Source organism: Oncorhynchus nerka, linkage group LG13 (assembly GCF_034236695.1).
Source record: "Oncorhynchus nerka isolate Pitt River linkage group LG13, Oner_Uvic_2.0, whole genome shotgun sequence".
NCBI classification, from domain to species: domain Eukaryota; kingdom Metazoa; phylum Chordata; class Actinopteri; order Salmoniformes; family Salmonidae; genus Oncorhynchus; species Oncorhynchus nerka.
Genome location: NC_088408.1, coordinates 37,921,654 through 37,945,648, shown reverse-complemented (window position 1 = coordinate 37,945,648; position 23,995 = coordinate 37,921,654). Strand labels below are relative to the sequence as shown.

The 23,995-nt window shown below is 42.6% G+C and overlaps 1 protein-coding gene across 4 annotated transcripts in view; it reads left to right on the top strand.

Moving 5' to 3' along the window:
* LOC115139501 (tyrosine-protein kinase Fyn-like) overlaps positions 1-23,995 on the top strand; it is a 67,050-nt gene that overhangs the window by 10,953 nt on the left and 32,102 nt on the right. For 3 of the 4 annotated variants that reach the window (XM_029676988.2, XM_029676987.2, XM_029676985.2), the window contains exon 2: positions 6,759-6,842. The exons of the other annotated variant lie outside the window; for it this stretch is intronic. The gene's annotated coding sequence lies outside the window, so the exon portion shown is untranslated. The remainder of the gene's footprint in view (positions 1-6,758; positions 6,843-23,995) is intronic. 4 annotated transcript variants of the gene reach the window in all.

Genomic DNA, 23,995 nt, shown 5'->3' with positions numbered 1-23,995 from the left:
ATTTAATCTCTCAAACTCCAATGTACCGTACCTTTCATCTTCAATAAAGGTCTGTATTCAGGAGCTTTGCAGTCCTAATGGCGCTCTTATGATGCAAACTGGCAAGACTATATTTAAGATTATATTGCTAAATAAGTACATGGATTCTACCAACCACCAGCCTAAATGTTCTTACCACTGCACAAGTACTGAGGCAGCAATGATAGGTTCTCATAGTAGGTTTCCGCCATATGCTGCTGTCGGGAAACAACAAGCTAAATCTCCATCCCATCCTCGTGGGGCTTTACACGCAGCTGGGAGAGCACACAAAATATTTCCTGTGGAAAATGAAGAGAAAATGAAAACCGAGGGTTTTCCCTTTATTACTTTGTGAATCTATGTTAAACTTCATATTGCCTTGTGTTGGATTGTATATAGGGTATGCTTCGTCCTTTGTTGAATGGCAGGACGATTTCTCTCTCCTAAAGACTTTGCATATGAAATGATATCAGTATTACATATTGTGGGTGGTAAGATTGTGTGCCTGTGTATGTTGTGATATGTATGACTCGGACATGTAACTTAACAAAATAGGCTTTCAATTGGAAACGTTTGAGTCGTATGCTCTCGTAGTATGCTGCGACCTGTAATCTCTCGTTGGCTGGCCCTCGGCTTCATATTCGTCGCCAAAGCCACTGGCTCCAGGTCATCAACAAGTCTTTGCTAGGTAAAGCCCCGCCTTATCTCAGCTCACTGGTCACCATAGCAACACCCACTCATAGCACGCGCTTCAGCAGGTATATTTCACTCGTCATCCCCAAAGCCAACTCTTCCTTTGGCCGCCTTTCCTTCCAGTTCTCTGCTGCCAATGACTGGAACGAATTACAAAAATCACTGAAACTGGAGACTTATATCTCCCTCACTAACTTTAAGCATCAGCTGTCAGAGCAGCTTACCGATCACTGCACCTGTACACAGCCCATCTGTAAATAGCCCACCCAACTACCGCATCCCCATATTGTTATTTATTCTTGCTCTTTTGCACTCCAGTATCTCTACTTGCACATCATCATCTGCACATCTACCACTCCGGTGTTAATGCTAAATTTGCACACAGTGTATATAGATTTTTCTATTGTGTTATTGACTGTACGTTTGTTTATCCCATGTGTAACTCTGTGTTGTTTTTGTCGCACTGCTTTGCTTTATCTTGGCCAGGTCGCAGTTGTAAATGAGAACTTGTTCTCAACTGGCCTACCTGGTGAAATAAAAAATACATAAAGTGTCATTTTCCCCCGCCATAATATAGTATGAATCATGAGGGTGGCGCTCTCTCCATTGAACAAGATAATGAAAAGAGAATACAGTATACTATGTTTGGTCATTTATTAATGATGATATGCTGCCCTGATGTCTGCATTTTCAAGGGAAAACAAAAGTCTGCTGTGTGTCTGTGGCCCAGGAAGTTTTTTTTAACATTTTTATGAATATTTAATTAATCCTATGAATGTGCTAGCTGTGTTTAATGTCATGCATATGGGTCGTTCCATGTCATTTCAGTAAGCCATGACACCAGCCACCTCAGATTGTTATGGAATCGTTTCTGTAGTTAGAAACCGATAAGATAAGCATTCCAGATTCATTATTTGTTGAAATATATTTGCACCCAAATAGGCCATTTTAATTGATATGATTTCATATAATATTCAATAATTATAGTACCGTACGTCCTATTTGGACCAAACTTTTTTTCTAACAATGAAAACGACATGAGGAATCCAAGGAAGTGGCCTAAAGCCATCCACGGAACCTCCACACACCATTCCAATACCCCAATAACGGGTAGAAAGTATCAGTTCTCTATGTTTGACGGGTAGTATGGCGGCTAGGAGTATTGTTTCTTCATCCTATGTTATGTATTCTCAGTGGATTTTTGTTTTTGTCTGTTCAGAGAAATTAGTCATGGAAGTTACACAATGAATATATACACCCGGCAATTTAATTCCACTAAATTATGCAACCCATAGACCAATAAGCATGACCGGTCAAATCTATTTACATCATCTGGTATTTCCATCAATGAATAGGCTATCCTACATCTTGATATTACCAGGCTCTGACCACTAGATGGTGCTGTTCCTGCTACTAGGTAATTATTTTATAAAGAACCTCCCCACCCCATTGTTAAAGGGATAGTTCATCCAAATTACAAAATTACATATTGGTTTTCTTACCCTCTAAGCAAGCTACGACAGTAACCCAGGCTTTGGTTTTGTTTACCTGGCCACTGTTTCAAATGCTAACTTTCTAGCATTAGTGGCACAAACCCAATCAAATATAAGCATTTTCACACTTCATATCCAAATCCTCTATAAGTAACATAATTGAGTTACACAATACATTTTTAGATATTTTAGGGTGATTTGGACATGAGGCATGGAAATGCTAATATAGGTACCATTTACCCACATTGGATTTGTGCCACATTTGAAACAGTTAAACATTGTCTGAGTGGTGCCTGTCTGGCCTCCCATACTCTACTGTACTACTATATAGTGATATACACTTGTACAGTAGAACTGTACAACAGGTAGCAGTTAATCTGTCTCTGAGGAGTGCCTGTCTGCCCTCCATGTTCCCCGCTCCTCCTCTCTGTTGCCTCTCTGCAGTGTCATCTCTCTGCAATGCTGATGCAGCTGCTGCTGGCTGGGGGGGGGCGACAAAGGAGACGATTGCTCATCCTGGCATCACCCCGGCCTCCTGGCTGGAGCACCAGGCCTAGGCCCTCAATATGCCCCATTTAAATTCCTTGTCATTGCAGTGGATAAAGCAATATTGACAGAAGCATGGAGCTTTACCTTGAGGAAGCTCCGTAAACGTCAAAGGGGCCTAAAGCCATTGTTAATGTTAATTTCTTTCTCTTTAATTACTGTAGTGGGAGAGCAGCAACAGAGCTGGAAGTAATATGGGTTTATAAATTATTTAAAAAAAATAATCAAACACTTCCTCTGCAAGTCATTTTGAAGGAATTCCATTATCTCATAATTGTGTTACATATTCAGTGGTGACAATTACAAACTTGGCCCTTTTGTTGCAAATTTCCCCAACGCTAGGTTAATGGGAGGTCTCATTGGGGTATAGGCTACAGTGATTCGTCATCCAAAATGTCTTTAAACTCTAACCTTTCATTCATTGTAATCCATTGTCTCCACTCTGTCTGTATAAACACTCTACATTCCAGGGTACTTATTTATTTTTACTATTTTCTACATTGTAAAATAATAGTGAAGACATCAACTATGAAACAACACATTGAATCATGAAGAAACCAAAAAAGTGTTAAACAAATCAAAATATATTTTATTACTTTAAAGTAGCCACCCGTTGCCTTGATTAATGCTTTGCACGCTCTTGGCATTCTCTCAACCAGCTTCATGAGGTAGTCACCTGGAATGCATTTCAATTAACAGGTGTGCCTTCTTAAAAGTTAATTTGTGGAATTTCTTTCCTTCTTAATGCATTTGAGCCAATCAGTTGTGTTGTGACAAGGTTGGGGTGGTATACAGAAGATAGTCCTATTTGGTAAAAGACCAAGTCCATATTATGGCAAGAACAGCTTAAATAAGCAAAGAGAAACGACAGTCCGTCATTACTTTAAGACATGAAGGTCAGTCAATCAAGAAGATTTCAAGAACTTTGAAGGTTTCTTCAAGTGCAGTCGCAAAAAAACATTAAGCGCTAGTTACCTCTGCTAAAGAAGTTCATTAGAGTTACCAGCCTCAGAAATCAGCAATTAACTGCATCTCAGATTACGGCCCAAATAAATGCTTTACAGAATTCAAGTAACAGACACATCTCAACATCAACTGTTCATCAACTGCTATTACAGCATTCTGCAGCGATACGCCATCCCATCTGGTTTGGGCTTAGTGGGACCATCATTTGTTTTTCAACAGAACAATGACCCCAAACACACCTCCAGGCTGTGTAAGGGCTATTTGACGAAGGTTGAGAGTGATGGAGTGCTGCATCAGATGACCTGGCCTCCACAATCACCCGACCTCAACCCAATCGAGATGGTTTGGGATGAGTTGGACCGCAGAGTGAAGGAAAAGCAGCCAACAAGTGCTCAGCATGTGGGATCTCCTTCAGGACTGTTGGAAAAGCATTCCAGGTGAAGCTGGTTGAGAGAATGTCAAGAGTGTGCAAAGCTGTCATCAAGGCAAAGGTTGGCTACTTTGAAGAATCTTAAACAAATCAAAAATATATATTTCACATTCAACACTTTTTTTGGTTACTACATGATTCCATTTGTGTTATTTCATAGTTTTGATGTCTTCACTATTATTATACAATGTAGAAAATAATACAAATAAAGAAAAACCCTTGAATGAGTATGTGTGTTCAAACTTTTGACTGGTACTGTATAGTGCACTACTTTTGACCAGGTTCCATGGGGCTCTGATCACAAGTAGTGCACTATATAAGGAATAGACGCAGCCAGAGAGCCTCCATGTGAAGGCTGTCTGCTCACATCCATTCCTGACCTGTCAATCAAGTCCACATCTGTCAAAGGACATACTGTAGATACAGCTGCCATTGAAATGGATAAGTGACTAGTCCCTTGCCTTTAGAGGTAAGCCATGGTATTAACTTGGTGTGCATTATACGAGAGTATAGATGTAGATTGGGGCTGGGCTGTGGTTACTATCTCGCAGGCTGTATATGACGTGCCCCTGCTTAGTACCTACCCAGCAGGCTGTGAATGGAGAGCTCCTCCCCCTCTGCAGAGCCACTGTATCAGCCGTAGCTTTTGTCTGCTCTCCACTCAGTAAAGAGCGACAGTAAGAATGACTGAGCTCGCTGTGCCCGGCCAGTCATGTGATCTGTGTGTGGCTGAATGCTCTCCCCCGCAGGCCTCAGCCTCAGCCCCATTATGTTCGATAGAGAAAGGGAGCACGCATGTGGACGAAAATCCCGTTTCACTTCCACACATAGGGCACTGCCAGTATATTTTTGGGAATCCCAATGTTTCCTCCACATGTACGCCCCAAAATATGATCGCTCAGCAAACCCTCAATAATGGTGTCTGGCAGAGCAGAATGCTACTGAATGAGGGTACTTGTTTTTTTTTTGTCCCTCTATCTTCAAATTAGACTTTTAAATGTTTGCAGGGTTTTGAAAAACTAATATAATTTTACATTTGCATGCCATTTAATCCTTTATGTTAAATACCAGCCTTTGAATAGCTATCTCAGCCATAGATATCTGCAGGATAATGGAATGGCTCCAATATGTGACGTCATGACCATCCCAGAACAACAGTATGGGTCAAGGAAAGTCTGAAGGAGGAGTGAGAATGTCAAACATGATTATTGCCTGTCTCTACTAGCCCATTCTCTGTTCTCTGCCAGCAAGGTCTGTCTGTCTGTCTGTGTGGCCAGCCACTGTCAGACAGAGGTAATTAACTACTGAAGCTGCCTCACACAACGGGGAACTCTCATATTTTCTGCCCATCAATTTCGTCTGGCCTCACTATCTAAATCAGTATCTATTCCTTTTAGCCTGATTTGTGAGTTTTTTTAATTGAAAAATCCTGTTCCTAAAGTGTTTGTATCACAGTATGGGGTGTACGAATGAAGTCTGTTTGTGCGTGCGCATGTGTATGTGTGTACACGTGCATGCCAGTTAATGACATGACACATGCTCCAATAAAGCCAGAATATATAGACTCTATACAAACTGGGGAATTACACACAACCAAACTTCAGAGATGAAATAATATCTCACCTTTTATTCTCATACCCGTTACAGCAAAGTCACAAACCGTTAACAGATTCAGATCGAATGCATCAGATGCATCATAACAGTGCTCTGCTTAGAGAACAAGTTTGTGTGTTTTTATGAGTTATCATTGCTGTTGTAGATTAAGTGCGTTTAGTCAATTTACCATGTGGCTAACGCCTGTCCCTATGGGCATAATGACTCCACTGTTGAAACATTAGTGTTTCAAACTGCTGGCAGGGCGTGGTGCATTTGTTGCTCGCTGTTTCAAGTGGAGATTGATTTATGTGCAAGTACATTGGCTGTTCTCCTTTATGTGTGAATGCATTTGGGGGTAGTAGATGCAAAACAGAGTTATGGTTCTTCAGATCTTGCCATCTCAGTTTTAATGAATTTATGTATGCTTTTTTGGTGCTTTGATCAGTTACTGCTGTGATTTCTACTGGAAGGCTGAAGTGGTCTCTGTCTGTTATGAAGCCAATATAAGGTTTCCTAGATACTCAAGTTGGCATAAGTTACTCAATAAATTGGGTTGTTAATTGCTTAAATCGCGCCTTGCCTCACGCATATCATCTGTAGTAAATCCAAGTATCAAAGCTTGGTAACACCTGTATGAGGCTCTTGATTGAAGGATACTTGATGAAAACCACTCTCGTTCAGGCAATACTCTTTCAGCTCAGAACATTGAATGAATCCCCCCCAAATCCAGGAAATGCCAGAGAGAAAAGAGGCCATCATACAGACTTTTATTTTTTATTAAGCTGCCTACGAGAGTGTGTTTTCACTTCAACCTGTTGTTTACCAATGGGCAGATCTTGAGGTCACTGTCCAACAGAGCGCAGCCTGTCGCTACCATTCGCTCTGAGGGCCGGGGCAGAAATACAATTTTTGGAGTGAAGGATACAGTAACTGACATTGGCTGGCGCACACTGTTGATAGTCATGTTTCATTGAATGCGATAAATGAATAATTGAAATGTATTTCTCTCCCCGCAGGGCCTCTGTTTTTTGTTTTTTTTTTTTTTGCGCTGCACAAAGCCATGTGGAGTAAATAAATATCCTGATACGCTGAAACCAGAGGTACGTACACGCACGCTGTCACAGCAATTACTGCTCTCAAACCAGCCAGGCTCACACACACACACCAGCTGGCAACCGCTGTTCTGAAGTTTGTGCTATAGGCTGTCCACAGCTACACTGTCTGTCTTTGTCAACCTCTACAAGTAGGATGTTATACACAGCACTCATAGCAAATGTGTCTCCCAGCTTGGCAGTGGGGCTGTGGTTTTCCTAGTGCACCTCAAATCCCATGTGACCAAGTCAGGAAGGAGATAATCAGTAGTATCCCCATTTATTTCAGTCTTACGTTGTCTGGGACCTGTAGGGTAAAAAAAAACAAGGCACAGGATGTTTTGGCTTGACTTTGTGACCTGACTCCAATGGGATTCCAGCGGGCTGTGCTCTCTCTCGCTTTCTCTCTGTCTGTCTGTCTCTTACCCTGACTTTCTCTCTCTCTCTCGCTCTTACTCTGTCCATCTGTCTGTCTCTCGCTTTCTCTCTGTATGTGTCTCTTACCCTTTCTTTCTCTTTCTCTCTCTCTCTTACTCTGTCCATCTGTCTGTCTCTCGCTCTCTCTCTCTCTCTCTCTCTACTTTAATCCTCTCTGCGCTGCAAGCGAAAGCTCTCTGCGGGTTGGCCCAGAACTTTACCCTACCAGCAGGTTAATCTGGTGTCACAGAGTGCACATACATGTGTTCTCGCTGTCTATATACATACAACCGTTCTGAGCAGTTATCCCGCTTTCTCAGTGTCTTAACGTTTCTCTTTCACAAGTGACGCACAATGTCTTTGAAAAAATGAATTCTTAAGAAACACGTTTTTCAGTTTGATCATGATCGCTGGGACTAGTGCACTATATAGTGATAGTAAATAGGGTGCCAATTGGGACCTAGTCTATATCAGTCAAAAACACAGTGGCTTTCTTTTGCTTGGCAGTGAGCTCACTTGTTTTGTGACCATTTGGGAATATCAGCATAGAGCTCGAGCCATGCTTTGGCCCTGTCAAAGGGCCTGCACTCTGCGGTTTCCTCTTCCTGTGTGTGGAGTGCGGTATGGGCAGGCCGACAGACAAAGGGGATGTATTGTGGTGGGAACCCCGCCGGTCAGTCCGGAGCAAGTGGACAACAGGCTATAAATGGAAAGGAAGCTTTTTTTGGGGGGGGGGGACTGAATTCCTCAGCAGTGGCAGAGTGGAAACCGGTTGGTGCACAAGGGTTTCTTCTTCCAAGAACCAGCTTTTAGCTTCCATCAAGCCAACTGGGTATTTAGCAGCCACAGCAGATGCATGCATTATGCAGGCCTCTGGTTTGTCACAGTATATAAATGCTCTTTCTCGTGCATCGACAGTAATCCCATGATCTGGTTGAGCCATGGCGGACGGCGCTGATGGTTTGTAACGGGAGCTTATGCGGTCAAGAAGAGTCGTGCGTGGATGTGGCTGTAACGCCGGTGGTCTGAGTTGAGATTGTGGCAAGAGGTCCCAAATAGCACTCTATTCACTACATGGTGAGCAAAAGCGGTGCACTGTGTAGGGAAGGGTGCCATTTGGGAGTCAGTGTGTATAATGTAGTGGTGCCTGTCTGCCTGGTTAGACATGACATGCTGGAGTAATCAGGAGCTCTGCAGTGGTGTCATCATGGCACCATGGTACAGAGACACCCCCCCCCACCCACCCACCCACACTGTCGCAGTCTGAGTGAAACAGTGGAAAACAGTGTGAGTTTGTTGTCGGTGCTGCGTGTGGGTGACGGTTAGTGAGATCTGAAAACGGGTCACTCATTCCAGCGAGATTGTTCCATGTGAAGACCTCCCACCACCCCCCAATTATCTGTTTTTATCCGTTCCTTTCTCTGACCTCTCTCTCACGCTCAACGATTAGCTGGGGTGTGGGCTTGGAAATAGAAATCTGAAATGTCAGAGTTAACCCTCAAACGGTTGTTGTTCCCCCGTGGTTGACAGGAAATCAGATGAGCCTGGGACAAAGCAGGCTAGGCTGTGGTAATGGTGGTACTAACTGCTAACCTATTGTAGCTGCACGCTATGTTGATGCTCCTGGTCGGGCATATTCCCTCCACACGCTGTTCTCCTTCCCCTGTGCAATCTTAATGAAGCAATTCATTATAGACCCCAATAGCTATAGGGCAGTGGTCACCAACCTTTTCTGAGTCAAGATCACTTTCACAGTCAAAAAGAAACCCGAGCTCTACCGCTCAGAACTTGTTAAAACATTGCTTTAAAAAATTGAACATTAACCTAATAAAAACTGTTCTGTAGTAATGAGGTTTGCGCTATAGGCCTAATAACATTATCACAGCATATTGGCTATATGCCTGGCCTGACAATATTGGTCTTCTCAAACCATATTATATTTCAAAACTCAAGCTTTGATAACAAAATAGATCCGTTGGTGTTAGCACTTGCGAAGGCAAAGCTGAGCATAAATTGAAGTAATTTGCAAATAATTAGTCCTTTTTTTTTTACTGGACTGATGGTAATTGCATCTGATGGTCATGGTGCTTTCAAGACAACTGGGAACTCTGAAATCAAAGGTAAAATCATGACGTCCGTGATCTTCAGGTTGGAAAGTCGGAGCTCTAGAAAGATGGCAGAGTTTGCCACTTGGAATTCTGAGTTGGATGACCATTCAAAAAGTTTTCACCCAGTCGGTTCTCGTTTTATTCCGAGTTCCCAGTTGTCTTGAATACACTGGAATGCGTTGGAAGTCTGTGATTTTCCAGATCCGATTTCCCAGTTGTTTTGAAGATACCATTATGCCGCATTGACATGCTAGCCGGAACTAGGAAACTCAGAAATGTCCAACTTGCTAACTGGTTGTAGTTATACACGTGCCGTTCAACAACTCAACAAGTCGGACATTTCGGAGTTCCACCTCCCACAGACCCTGCTCTCTCCTCATTTTCCTCCGGTGAGACTGACCAGAGAGTGGACACCATCTTCCATCGAGTCGCACCACATGTCTCATGCACAAATTCATGTTGTTCCTATGACAATAGAGTGAAATATTCCTCTATATTAAAGTAGACACTACGAGCTGCTAATGAAGAAAAAAAAACGCTGGTCTATCGATACACTCGCAGCTGCAGCGCGAGTGGAAGTAGAGAAACACGTATTATGTTTTGTAATAAAAACAGTGTTGACAGTGCTGAATAAACTTAGACATGAACTCACTCATAAAAACAGCAGTTCTTTGCTGTATTCTTTGACAGTCTCTTTCTGGTTATGCTTTCAAAAGTTAGGAAATCTCACATACGCTAGTATCAAACGTCGCTGTCGCCGGGGTCGTGGAAGCGGTAGGCACTGATTTTAGCTATCCAATTGGCCAGCGCAGTAGGCTAGGTGAGCTCGATTTTAGCAGTGGTGGAAAAGCACCCAATTCTCATACTTGAGTAAAAGTAAAGATAACTTTTGAATAAAAAATGACTCGAGTGAATGTCAGCCAGTAAAATACTACTTGAGTAAAAGTATAAAAGTATTTGGTTTTAAATATGCTTAAGTATCAAAAGTAAATGTAATTGCTCAAATATACTTAAGGATCAAATGTATAAGTAAAAATCATTTCAAATTCCTTATATAAAGCAAACCATGATGGCATAATCTTTATTGCTCCAACACAAGACATAATTTACAAATGAAGCATGTGTTTAGTGAGTCTGCCAGATCAGAGGCAGTAGGGATGTTCACTTGATAAGTGGGTGAATTAGGCCATTTTCCTGTCCTGCTAAGCATTCAAAATGTAACTTCTGGGTGTCAGGGAAAATGTATGGAGTACAAAGTACATCACACAGGGTAGCCTAGAGGTTAGAGTGTTGGACTAGGAACCGGAAGGTTGCAAGTTCAAATCTTCAAGTTGACAGGCAGTTAACCCACTGTTAAGGCCTTCATTGAAAATAAGAATTTGTTCTTAACTGACTTGCCTAGTAAAATACAAAATGTTCTTTAGGAATGTAGTGAAGTAAAAATGGTCAAAAATATAAATAGTAAAGTAAAGTACAGATACCTCCAAAAACTACTTAAGTTAAGTAGTTCTTTCAACTATTTTTACTTAAGTATTTTATACGACTGGATTTTAGCCCCATATCTCTCGGTCAGAGATTGTCTTTTAAAACAAATGAAATGGTTAAAAATGGGAACACTTGGTGTGCAGGGCTTCTGAATCAAGTGTCCCTACTGCCAACAGCACAACATGAATAACATTTAAAAAAGGAGAGCAAACAGAAAATAAATGTTTGGTGATAGACTAGGAATGCTTTGAAGATGGACCGGTTGGCGACCACTGCTATACCTCCCAATATAAAATAGGCTCTCGGCCCTCTCCAGAATGGTACTATTTCCTGTGAGAAACAGCTCATTAAAACCTCAGCAGACAGACTAAAACACTAGACTCCACTTTAACCTTCTAGTCAGGTTACAGACAGGCTCTTCTGTGGTCATGTGCTATTCACCTCAAGAAGGGGAAACCACATCATTCTCCAGCCTCAGTCTCATAATTGCCAGCCTCTTTGTAAAGCTCATCTCCCTCTTGCCCCATCGCTATCGCTATGTCGAGGTGCAGAGGCAGTGGAGAAACATAAGACGTCAGAAAATGTAAAGGCACTGACGCAGATTAGTCCCGCCGAGAGACGTCAGCTCCAGGAAACATCAAAAGTGTCTCGGTGAGGCGCTTCGCTTTCGGGAGCCACCACCACTATCAGCAGCCTTTCATCCTCCTTCACATAGAGAAGAGCTCCTCTAGTCTCTCTGCCCTGCTGCTCCCATGTCAATGATTTCTTCACGGTCTCACGCCACTGGGCCAGGTTAGCAGGGCTCTCTCCCTCTAACCTGCAGGCATAGGGCATGGAAAGGTGGGAGGGTAGATACGGACAATAAAGGGAGGACTGCCACAGATGGATGTAATCAAGAGTTACAGCATGGGGCCTTTTGAAGCTCCCCCTCTCTCCTCCTTCCTCTCTCTCTCTCTCTGCAGATGAAAGAGGAGAAAGGGCAAGAAGGTTTAATGATCTCTGACTCATTCAACCCCTTCTTACTTTGCCTCAGTTTGTCCCTCCTTATTGGGTGGGGGCAGGGCTGATGGACGAGCACACACATGCAGGGCATGTATGTTTGGCTCCAAGGGGACTTAGTTATGCTGTTCGTCTCTGTTTTCTCTGGATTTATTTGTTTGACTCAGGAAGTCAACGTGGTTGAGAGGTTATGATCTGCCTCTGTGGCTGCTGCTGCAGCTCAATACTCACTATGGTGGAGGAGTACTCTGCCGCAGGGTGTGTGTGTGTGTGTGTGTGTGTGAAGATATATAGCCTATTTCAAAAGAACAGAATAGCATATTCTGAGTCATCCTTATGTTAAGCCCTGATCTGGCTATGGTATTTCATTCAGCAGGCAAGATTTGCCTTGGCATTATTTAATGTTAAGAATAATACAATTTAACATAGCTGAATAAAATAGAAAGGATATTTTTCCCCAACAATTTTCAAGGGAGTGTGCACATGCTGCTATTCTGTGTTGAGCAGTTAACAACGAAATAGGTGCTCCTATATGCTTCATTTATAGTTATTTATGCAACTTACGTTGTGGTACAAATGTTAGGCTATGTTTTCATTTGAAATACATTCGAAGGCTGCATGATGCGACTCCAATGATGATTTGAAAAACGTTGCATGAAAGGGAAGCGCTCTGCTCTGTTTCTTGCGCAGGCTGCACACACTTCATCAGTCTCTCGTTCACAATTTGACAAGCACTTGATAATATTCTCACCCATCAGACTATTCTCCATTTAATCTGGTCTTTACCTATAGCCTACTAATACAATAGAATGGCCCACAAAAAACAAATGTCATCCATTGGCTGCACTCGAATATCGAATGGAGGTTACTTGCGGTTACGTTTCTAATATGCCAGGTAGGTTACAACGTTTGTAATTTGCTTAATTTAAAGAATTGAGCAATACATGTAGCGGCATGAGAAAGCTGGGATTCTCTATTAAATAGTGGACAGTCAAAACTCTGTTGTCACACGCGATTGCGCAATGACTGAGCTTATAAGAACACGTAGGCCTAGCCTATAGAAAGCTGATGGGAACCTCCTCTTTTTAATAGAGGCCATCAAAACTCTGTTTCTCGCGCAATTGCATAGCCAATAGAAATGTTGCGCAACATGGGCTTATATGAACACTTATTTCATTCCATGCGTCAAGCATTGATGTCAGAGTGATTTAGAGGGACAATAGATCGCTGAGTACCAGCTGTTAGGGACCGGCCGTTAGCAAGTTTGGGAGACTACTAATGACCATCAGCGGCATCAGAGCGCAGTTTTGGCGAAGCCTACTTACAGTGAATCAACGGTCACATGGAATTTGACTGCAGTCATGACCCGTGACTGCCCGTGTGGCCGTAATACGGTCATGTAACAGCCTTACTATGACCCCACCATGTCTTGCTGACTCCTACAGCAGAAATGCATGAACCCCCCCCCCCCTCTACTAAATGACTAACCCTCAATGAGTGTGTGACGTACAAGCAACATGCTCCTCAGAAACCTCTCTTATTGACGAGGACACGTCACACTCTGTGCTGTTAGCTTCTATGTACGAGAGGGAGGGCAGTAGGCTTCAGGCGGCCATATTGCCTCACTGAACACAATGCGCTCATTACAGTGGGGCTAAGCGTTACTCTTAGTCTGCAGTGGTTTTATTGGCTTTACATGAAGAGGCATTGATTCAGGAATCGGGGTCAAGGTGATCATGGTCGCTGCCTTTTTCCTCATTGTAAAGGTTAGACTTACTGCTCACCCTGTTGAGAGGCGTGATAGGTATATTATGAGAGGAGTTGAGAAAGCCTTAAGACTGGACCAGGCTAACTAATGGCTTCACACATGGATGGGCTTATTATGGACTTGGGTGGACGGAGACAATGGTCTCTTTCACTTGACCATTCTGCGTCTGACACTCCTGTATGGAACATCCGTCGCAGGGTTTGCAAATTAGCCTAATCTCTACCCAGTCAAGATGGCAGCTGACACAAAGAACCCTTCATTCCCTCTGTATTAGTGGTTGGGGCCCATTTTAGAATGCTTTAGCTAGTGAACTCAAAATTCAACTCAAGATTTGGATTCGATATGAAAAAGTACAGAGAAAAGGGTAGCTCAAAACATCAGACCTAATCTCTGATGTTAATGTTGCTCACTGATGATTCAGCAGCTAGCCATATACTTGGAATCAATCTATTGAATGATGTGGAACGGCTGGTCAGTCCCATTTCGACAGGGCCCAGGCGTAGCCGGGTGTAGTGTAGTGCCAGAGTAGGAGGAGAAGCTCTTTGAAGTTCTGTTTGCTTCCTCTTGCTCTGGGCCCATAATGGTCTGCAGCTCACATGAGCACCACTCCACATGTTGGAGGTTTGGTTTGTTGACAACGATGTCCTTTTAATTACAAAGGAGGCAGACTGTTGGGCTCTGGCCATATGGACACTCTAGTGCAGGGCTACCAAACTCATTTTGCCCCGGGGGGCACATTTGGTCTTCATTGAGGTCCAGAAGACCACACTGAAAAATGGTTATTTCTTTGCCATAAAATAATGTAATAGAAAATTGTCCTCTATCCATAGTTTTTAAAAATGTATTTAAAGCTCCCTGACTGTCTAGCTTTTACTTAGCTAATAGTTAGAGAGCTGAAAAGTCAAACTGTATGAATGTAGGTCCATTATCATTTCTACACAATTTTGATTTGGTTTTTAATTTTGTTACCCCTTGTGTGCAGTATGTTTGACACCCCTACTCTAGGGCCAGTAGTGCCTGGCTGCTTTATTACCCACTGATGGCACTGTGGATGACTCCTCTTGCACGCAAGACAAAGAAATGTATATGGTTGCGTCCCAGATGGCACCCTATTCCCTATAATAGGGCCTATGTAGTAAACTACTTTTGACCAGGCTCCATGGAACTCTGGTCAGAAGTAGTGCAGTATAAAGGGAATAGAATGCTATTGGGGACACAAAACTACACAGTAAAATAATGGCTATTTAGGTGATTGGCGGCAACAGGCTTCCGTATAAATGCGCTGGCAGAGCTTGTGTGGCGCAGTGGATCGGGCTACGTCGCAGTGTTTTAAGACTGGGCTGTGATTGTAGAGCTGTGAGGTTGTGTTTTAAGCCTGGGCTGTGATAGCAGAGCTGTGAGGTTGTGTTTTAAGCCTGGGCTGTGATAGTAGAGCTGTGAGGTTGTGTTTTAAGCCTGGGCTGTGATAGTAGAGCTGTGAGGTTGTGTTTTAAGCCTGGGCTGTGATAGTAGAGCTGTGAGGTTGTGTTTTAAGCCTGGGCTGTGATAGTAGAGCTGTGAGGTTGTGTTTTAAGCCTGGGCTGTGATAGTAGAGCTGTGAGGTTGTGTTTTAAGCCTGGGCCGTGATAGTAGAGCTGTGAGGTTGTGTTCTAAGCCTGGGCTGTGATAGTAGAGCTGTGAGGTTGTGTTTTAAGCCTGGGCTGTGATAGTAGAGCTGTGAGGTTGTGTTTTAACTCTGTGTGCTGTTCTGGTTTTTATTATGGCTCCCACATTTGGCCGATCTGAACAGGGTAGAAGACATTAAATGCCCCCACCTCTCACATGCAGTTGAAGTCGGAAGTTTACATACACTTAGGTTGGAGTCATTAAAGCTTGTTTTCAACCACTCCACAAATGTCTTGTTAACTAACTATAGTTTTGTCAAGTCAGTTAGGACATCTACTTTGTGCATGACACAAGTCATTTTTCCAACAATTGTTTACAGACAGATTATTTCACTTATAATTCACTGTATCACAATTCCAGTGGGTCAGAAGTTTACATACACTAAGTTGACTGTGCCTTTAAACAGCTTGGAAAATTCCAGAAAAAGACGTCATTGCTTTATTAGCTTCTGACAGGCTAATTGATATAATTTGAGTCAATTGGAGGTGTACCTGTGGATGTATTTCAAAGACTACCTTCAAACTCAGTGCCTCTTTGCTTGACATTATGGGACAATCAAAAGAAATCGGCCAAGACCTCAGAAAAAAATTGTAGACCTCCGCAAGTCTGGTTCATCCTTGGGAGAGCCTGAAGTGTTCATCTGTACAAACAATAGTACGCAAGTATAAACACCATGGGACCACGCAGCCGTCATACCGCTCAGGAAGGAGACACGTCCTGTCTCCTAGAGATGAACGTACTTTGGTGCGAAAAGTGCAAATCAATCCCAGAACAACAGCAAAGGACCTTGTGAAGATGATGGAGGAAACTGGTACAAAAGTATCTATATCCACAGTAAAATTAATCCTATATCGACATAACCTGTAAGGCCACTCAGCAAGGAAGAAGCTACTGCTCAAAAACCGCCATACAAAAGCCAGACTACGGACTGCAACTGCACATGGGGACAAAGATCGTACTTTTTGGAGAAATGTCCTCTGGTCTGATGAAACAAAAATAGAACTGTTTGGCCATAATGACCATCGTTATGTTTGGAGGAAAAAGGGGGATGCTTGCAAGCCGAAGAACACCATCCCAACCGTGAAGCACAGGGGTGTTGCATCATGTTGTGTGGGTACTTTACTGCAGGAGGGACTGGTGCACTTCACAAAATAGATGGCATCATGAGGTAGGAACATTATGTGGATATATTGAAGCAACATCTCAAGACATCAGTCAGGAAGTTCAAGCTTGGTCACAAATGTGTTTTCCAAATGGACAATGACCCCAAGCATACTTCCAAAGTTGTGGCAAAATGGCTTAAGGACAACAAAGTCAAGGTATTGGAGTGGCCATCACAAAGCCCTGACCTCAATCCTATAGAACATTTGTTGGCAGAACTGAAAAAGCATGTGCGAGCAAGGAGGTCTACAAACCTGACTCAGTTACACCAGCTCTGTCAGGAGGAATGGGCCAAAATTCACCCAACATATTGTGGGAAGCTTGTGGAAGGCTACCCTAAATGTTTGACCCAAGTTAAACAATTTAAAGGCAATGCTACCAAATACTAATTGAGTATATATAAATCATTCTCTTTACTATTATTCTGACATTTCACTTTCTTAAAATAAAGTGGTGATCCTAACTGACCTAAGACAGGGACATTTTACTAGGATTAAATGTCATGAATTGTTCTACTGAATTTAAATGTACTTGGCTAAGGTGTATGTAAACTTCTGACTTCAACTGTACAGTACAACTGTGACTAATTTATTAGCCAACATCTCTGAGTTTTTAATTATTTTCTGCTATGACATTATTCTTATTTTGTTAATTTTCCATGACATGGAATTTCCAAAGGACTGAGTCTCAGCACTCACCAAATGTGTTACTGCAATCAGCTCGTTGAGGCGTTCAGACATGATCTGTTGGTTGATCCTAATGGAAACCACCTGCCAAGTGATGGCAAAAGCCTTGAGAAATGTGAGGAGAAAGATCCTTTGAGGCAAATCTGATCAGACCATTCTGAGTAGAATATTTACCTCTAGTGACTAGCGATGGGTTAGATGCAAAAGAGGTGGTGAGGGCAAGCGGAGCATCAGTGATTGTGGTTTGACAGAATATCTTCAAGTACCATCTTTCCAGTGGTGTAAAAAATACTTTAAAGTACTACTTAAGACGTTTTTTTGGGTATCTGTACTTTACTATTTATATTTGGACTTTTACTCCGCTACATTCGTAAAGAAAATTATGTACTTTTACTCCATACATTTTATCTGACATCCAAAAGTACTTGTTACATTTTGAATGCTTAGCAGGAAATGAAAATTGTCCAATTCACGCACTTATCAAGAGAAAATCCCTGGTCATCCCTACTGCTTCTGATCTGGTGGTCTCACTAAACACATGCTTTGTTTGTAAATCATGTCTGAGTATTGGAGTGTTCCCCTAGCTATCTGTACATTTAAAAAACTAGAATATTGTGCCATCTGGTTTGCTTAATATAAGGAATTTGCCTTTTGATACCTTAGTATATTTAAAACCAAATACTTTTGGACTTTTAGTCAAGTTGTATTTTACTCAGTGACTTTCACGTTTACTTGAGTCATTTTCATTTAAGGTATCTTTTACTTTTACTCAAGTATCACAATTGGGTTACTTTTTCCACCACTGCATCTTTATTAGGGTGTAAACAGACAGTTGGTCAAAAGGGAAGATGAATGTGGGAACAAAGGAAGCACTATCAGAGTAACAATGTTCAATATGGACCCAGTTAGCAAGTTGACGTTGCTGGTCCAGTGAGCATGGCTCGCACCAACAGACAACAGGCTTCTCCAGTCGACAGAACATTACTGAAGAGGACCGTTCCTGTTCAGTTTTGCACCAGTTCACACTATTGAACTTGTATTTGTCATCAATCAATGACACCTAGGCAGACCTAGAAAGTGGATGTTATGCTGTCAGAAAGACTAGCACCCCCTGAAGTTAATTCAAGTTTCAAAATAGTATAAGCTCCATGTCCATCCACGTTGGTCAGTTACTCAACTCATCAGACCACCTCTGGTCAGGTCTCCAGGTTCATCCTATCGTAGACACAGGGGACTACAGAGTGACGGTCGCCCTCTGTCTAAGCCTCTGGAGAGAAAAAAAGAGGGGTCTTAAGATTATCCCTAAACAAGGAACCATCGTCTCCGATCTGATCTGAATGTGGACCTGTATCGTGACGCTTGCTGCCAGTACAGGGGGTTTACTGTATGTTCCCAGGGATAACTAATGACTGGCGCAGTGAGCTACCCCTGTAGCAGTCACGCTCGCTCTCTCTTTATTTGTCTCTCTATGTTTCACTCTCTCTGTCTCTCTTTCTCTCTCTCAGTGGAAGGCCAGCAGATGAAAGACGTCCTGAAGCCGCCCAGTATCCCTCGCATACTCATAAATGCACGCGCAAGCATACACTCACACACGCAAGCATACACTCACACACGCAAGCATACACGCAAGCATACACTCACACACGCAAGCATACACTCACACACGCAAGCATACACTCACACGCAAGCATACACTCACACGCAAGCATACACTCTCACACACACGCAATCATGCACTCACACACAAGCGCAAGCATACACACACACGCGCAAGCATACACTCACACACACACGCAAGCATACACACACACGCAGGCAGCACGTACTATACAACACACTACTGCACACGGCTCACACACTCATCCCTGTCTCTCATGCCTTGTCCTCATTCACAAGTGCTTTAGTCGGAGGCTCCTGCGTCATTCTCCCTCTCTCGTTGGCACTCCCCAGACCTGAAAGCTCTACTTGCCAGCAGCAAAAAGGCTGAGAGTACTCAGTGTGCCGAAGAATGTCGGTAACCTAGCAACAGGGTCTGAAGTGATAGATCGCTCTGTTGGTGTGTGATGGGCGGCTGTGCATCAGGTATTATTACACTGCTCTGCTGCTGCTGGGATGGAGCTACTGCATGCTGGTGGTGGGAGAGGTATGACTTACTGCTGCTACAGTCCGTGGGTGACATTTGACATTGTGGTCATTAAGTAGACGCTCTTATCCAGAGGGACAGTTAGTGCATTTCTCTTAGCACCTACTCATTCCAGGGTCTTTCTTTATTTTTGTGAAATAACACATATGGAATCATGAAGACACCAAAACAGTGTTAAACAAATCAAAATATATTTTATATTTGACACAATCTTGGCATTCTCTCAACCAGCTTCATGAGGTAGTCACCTGGAATGCATTTCAATTAACAGGTGTGCCTTGTTAAAAGTTGATTTGTGGAATTTCTTTCCTTCTTATAGCATTTGAGCCAATTTACTTTTACTCCACTACATTCGTAAAGAGAATAATGTACTTTTTACTCCATACATTTACTCTGACACCCAAATGTACTTGTTACATTTTGAATGCTTAACAGGACAGGAAAATTGTCCAATTCACGCACTGATCAAGAGAAAATCCCTGGTCATCCCTACTGCTTCTGAAATGGTGGACTCACTAAACACATGCTTTGTTTTGTTTGTAAATCATGTCTGAGTATTGGAGTGTGCCCCTAGCTATCTGTAAATAAAAAAAAACAAGGATATCGTGCCGTCTGGTTTGCTTAATATAAGGAATTTGTCTTTTGATACTGAAGTATATTTAAAACCAAATACTTTTGGACTTTTACTCAAGTTGTATTTTACTCTGTGACTTTCATTTGTGGAATTTCTTTCCTTCTTAATGCGTTTGAGCCAATCAACTGTGTTGTGACAAGGTAGGGGTGGTATACAGAAGATAGCCCTATTTGGTAAAAGACCAAGTCCATATTATGGCAAGAACAGCTCAAATAAGCAAAGAGAAATGACAGTCCATCATTACTTTAAGAATTGAAAGTCAGTCAATGTGGAAAATGTCAAGAACTTTGAAGGTTTCTTCAAGTGCAGTGGCAAAAAGCATCAAGCACTATAATGAAACTGTCTCTCATGAGGACCTCCACAGGAAAGGAAGACCCAGAGTTACCTCTGCTGCAGAGGATAAGTTCATTAGAGTTACCAGCCTCAGAAATTGCAGCCCAAATAAATGCTGCACAGAGTTCAATTAACAGACACATCTCAACAACAACTGTTCAGAGGAGACTGCATGAATCAGGCCTTCATGGTCGAATTGCTGCAAAGAAACCACTACTAAAGGACACCAATAATAAGAAGAGACTTGCTTGGGGAAAGAAACACAAGCAATGGACATTAGACCGGTGGAAATATGTCCTTTGGTCTGTTAAATCCAAATTGGAGATGTTTTGTGAGAACGGATAATCTCCACGGTGGAACCACACATGCAAATCATGGAGGAGGAGATGTGTTGGTGTGATGGTGCTTTGCTGGTGCCACTGTCAGTGACTTATTTAGAATTCAAGGCACACGTAACCAGCAGGGCTACCACAGCATTCTGCAGTGATACGCCATCCCATCTGGTTTGCGCTTAGTCCCACTATCATTTGTTTTTCAACAGGACAATGACCCAACACACCTCCAGGCTGTGTAAGGGCTATTTTACCAAGGTTGAGAGTGATGGAGTGCTGCATCAGATGACCTGGCCTCCACAATCCCCCGACCTCAACCAAATTGAGATGGTTTGGGATGAGTCGGACCGCAGAGTGAAGGAAAAGCAGCCAACAAGTGCTCAACATTTGTGGGAACTCCTTCAAGCCTGTTGGAAAATCATTCCAGGTGAAGCTGGTTGAGAGAATGCCAAAAGTGTGCAAAGCTGTCATCAAGGCAAAGGGTGGCTAGTTTGAAGAATAATAAAATATCAAATATATTTAGATTTGTTTAACACTTTTTTTGGTTACTACATCATTCCTTTTGTGTTATTTCATAGTTTTGATGTCTTCACTATTATTCTACAATGTAGAAAATAGTAAAAATAAAGAAAACCCCTTGAATGAGTAGGTGTGTCCAAACTTTTGACTGATAGTGTATATTATCAATAATCTTGCCCTGGAGACAGAATTGAGCAATGTCTGCTAAATGGGCCAGCTGCAAGTCTAGATTGCATATATTGTAAAAAAAAACAAATGTAAGGTTCAGCTTAGGCATTAGGGTTAGCAGTGTGGTTAAGGTTGGGTTGGGTTTAAAATCCGGTTTTATGACTTTGTGGCTTTGCCAGCTAGTGACCACTCTGCGGCGTTGCCTCAAGGGCAATAATCATGATAATAAATGGCAACCTGCTTCAACTTAAGATAGCTAGTGTGAGACAACCACATATCACAGTTGTAAATTAAAGAAGTTATCACCAAAGTCAATGCTAGTAAGAAAAGACAAGTGCAAGGGTTATTATTTATAGATTTATTTTATTTTATTAGGATGATACATGGTAGAATTAGAATTACTCTCTGCTCTCTCTCTCTCTCTGTGCCCTTTCTGAGGTGATGATACCCTGAGTATGAGTCATTCTGGGCGCTTCCCAAATGCCACCCTATTCTACGGGCTCTGGTCAAAAGTAAGGCACTATAGGGAATAGGGTGCCGTTTGGGACGCAACCACTGAGTTACCCTGCTCACGGAGCACAGCCTAGTCCTCCTGGCCTATTCATAGAGCTGGTCTTGGCTTCACCTGTCCTACCTGTCCCTTCTACATATGGAAGCAGAGAGTGCCTGTTTTCACTGTCTGACTGAATGTCTATGTTCTCTAACCATAGCGTTATGCTAATGCTCTGCTCCTATACCCTCACCTATAGTCTCAACGTTTATTCTTCAGCGGCACAGTAAATGGAAACATTAGCACACGCGACTGTTAACCACATCCTGCTCTCGCAGCCTTGTGAGATTAGCCTTGATGCTGTTTGTGTACATGTGTTAACCGACAAGGTAGCTCGCTAGCTAATGGGGGGGACAGAGTGTTGCACTTAAACACAACAACACGTGCTGTCGATTCCTTCAGCAGGACCACACAAAAGCACAAGACGTTTCCCCACCTTATTTCAAAAAAGAATCATTTGAGGCTAGATGACTTCCCCCGATGCTAAATTCCTTTTCATTTCAGGCCTCTAGAATCATGGCTCCATTTTGTAGTCCTCTGCAGCTCATATAGTAGAGCATGGTACTTGGTTTGATTTCCGGGACCATCCATCCATAAAATGTATGTGCACATAACTGTCACTTTGGATAAAAGCATCTGCTAAATGGCATATATTATTTTAGTTTAGACTTAAAATGAGGCCTATACTGCTGTACGAAGAGAAAGGAAATCACATCTGTGCAGTATACTAAAACAACAGCTTTCCATCAGCGGTCTCTGACTAGTAACCTCACACAGTTTTTGTGTGTTGTCCAGCCCACCATTCATTCAAATAAGATGCGTCAACACTCTACCTGCTTGACCTTGTGCTGAAAACAGAGGGACTTGGGAAATGATGACGTGCCTGCCTCCACATTTCACTCGTCGCGGTAGTGAGTGACACGTGGGGAGAAAATTGGGACACATTGTTATAGTTCTAATGAAACTCATTAGCAGAAGGGTTAGGCCTATTTTTAGTCGATCATGACACCCGTGGTAATGTTATTACCATTGGACTGTACTTCACTTCCATCTTTTTAATGGTATTCAATTGTTGGTTATTGCAGGATTTTATCGTTTCTTGTCCTCGTATGTTCATTCATGTAGATAAAAATGGACTCAAATGTAAATGGCTAAAATGTAATGGGTTCATTTTGAAATGACCGACATGGTGAAAACATGGTGGAAATAGGTATGGTATACTAGGTTCCAGAGGTGTGAATGGTGGTGTAAATCATTGAGGATGCTTACATATGCATTAACTACCGTCTCCCCTGAGGCCATGGGGAGAATCTCAATTGCACACTCGTCACGTCCTCTCTCTCTCCTCGCCTCGTTCTCAAAACTCATTGGATGAGAAAGCCAGAGGTCCCGTCCCTCTGGCCTTCTCCTCCAATGGGTTTTGAGAAGGAGGTGAGGAGAGAGAGAGAGAGAGGACGAGAGAAGTATGCATGTGATATTCTCCCCATGGTCTTGCTGTTGCCTTCCTCTGTCCTTTTTTTGGCTTCTGGTGTTAATGTTCTACAGACAGATGGCTTTGGGCTGCTACTGGTGGTGTGGTCCTCTTCAGAACAAGAAGGCAGCTAGACATGTCTTGACTTGTAGCCACAGCGTCATGTTAGTCTTATGACACCATGAACACGTCATGTAGCCTAGCTAGAGAAAAACAACACACAGTTTTGGAATAGCTTTCAAATTTCTCTGAATTAGGTGGTTCTGTACTCGACTTAGCATAATGGCTCATGTGCAATGGTGTCATTCTGCCACCACAAAGCCAGTTCTATGTGGTAGCTAATGAATATAAAGATAATCAGAGGACAAACAGAGACATTTTTCTCTCTGGACTGGAGACTTAATGAATATTCCATTCAGTGGGTAGCTGGCTAGGTCCTTGGCAGGGCAACATCTTGGATGGGTGGTATAATGCTGTTGATTTAGAACGTGCCCTCCCTGGGGGAGCCATAGGGCAGAGGTCACGGTCAAGTCATGGACACAGCTGCATTGTTAACACAAGGTAAGCTGGCAGCATACTTCTGGAGGGCTCAAATTACAGGGATTACTTTTTTGTTTAAGCTTGCCTGGCTGGCAAGCTCCATTTAGGGGACCGTTGTATTTACGTCACTTTGTTTTTCATACTCAACCTCTGCTTTTATGCTTGTGTCACTCGGCCAATCAT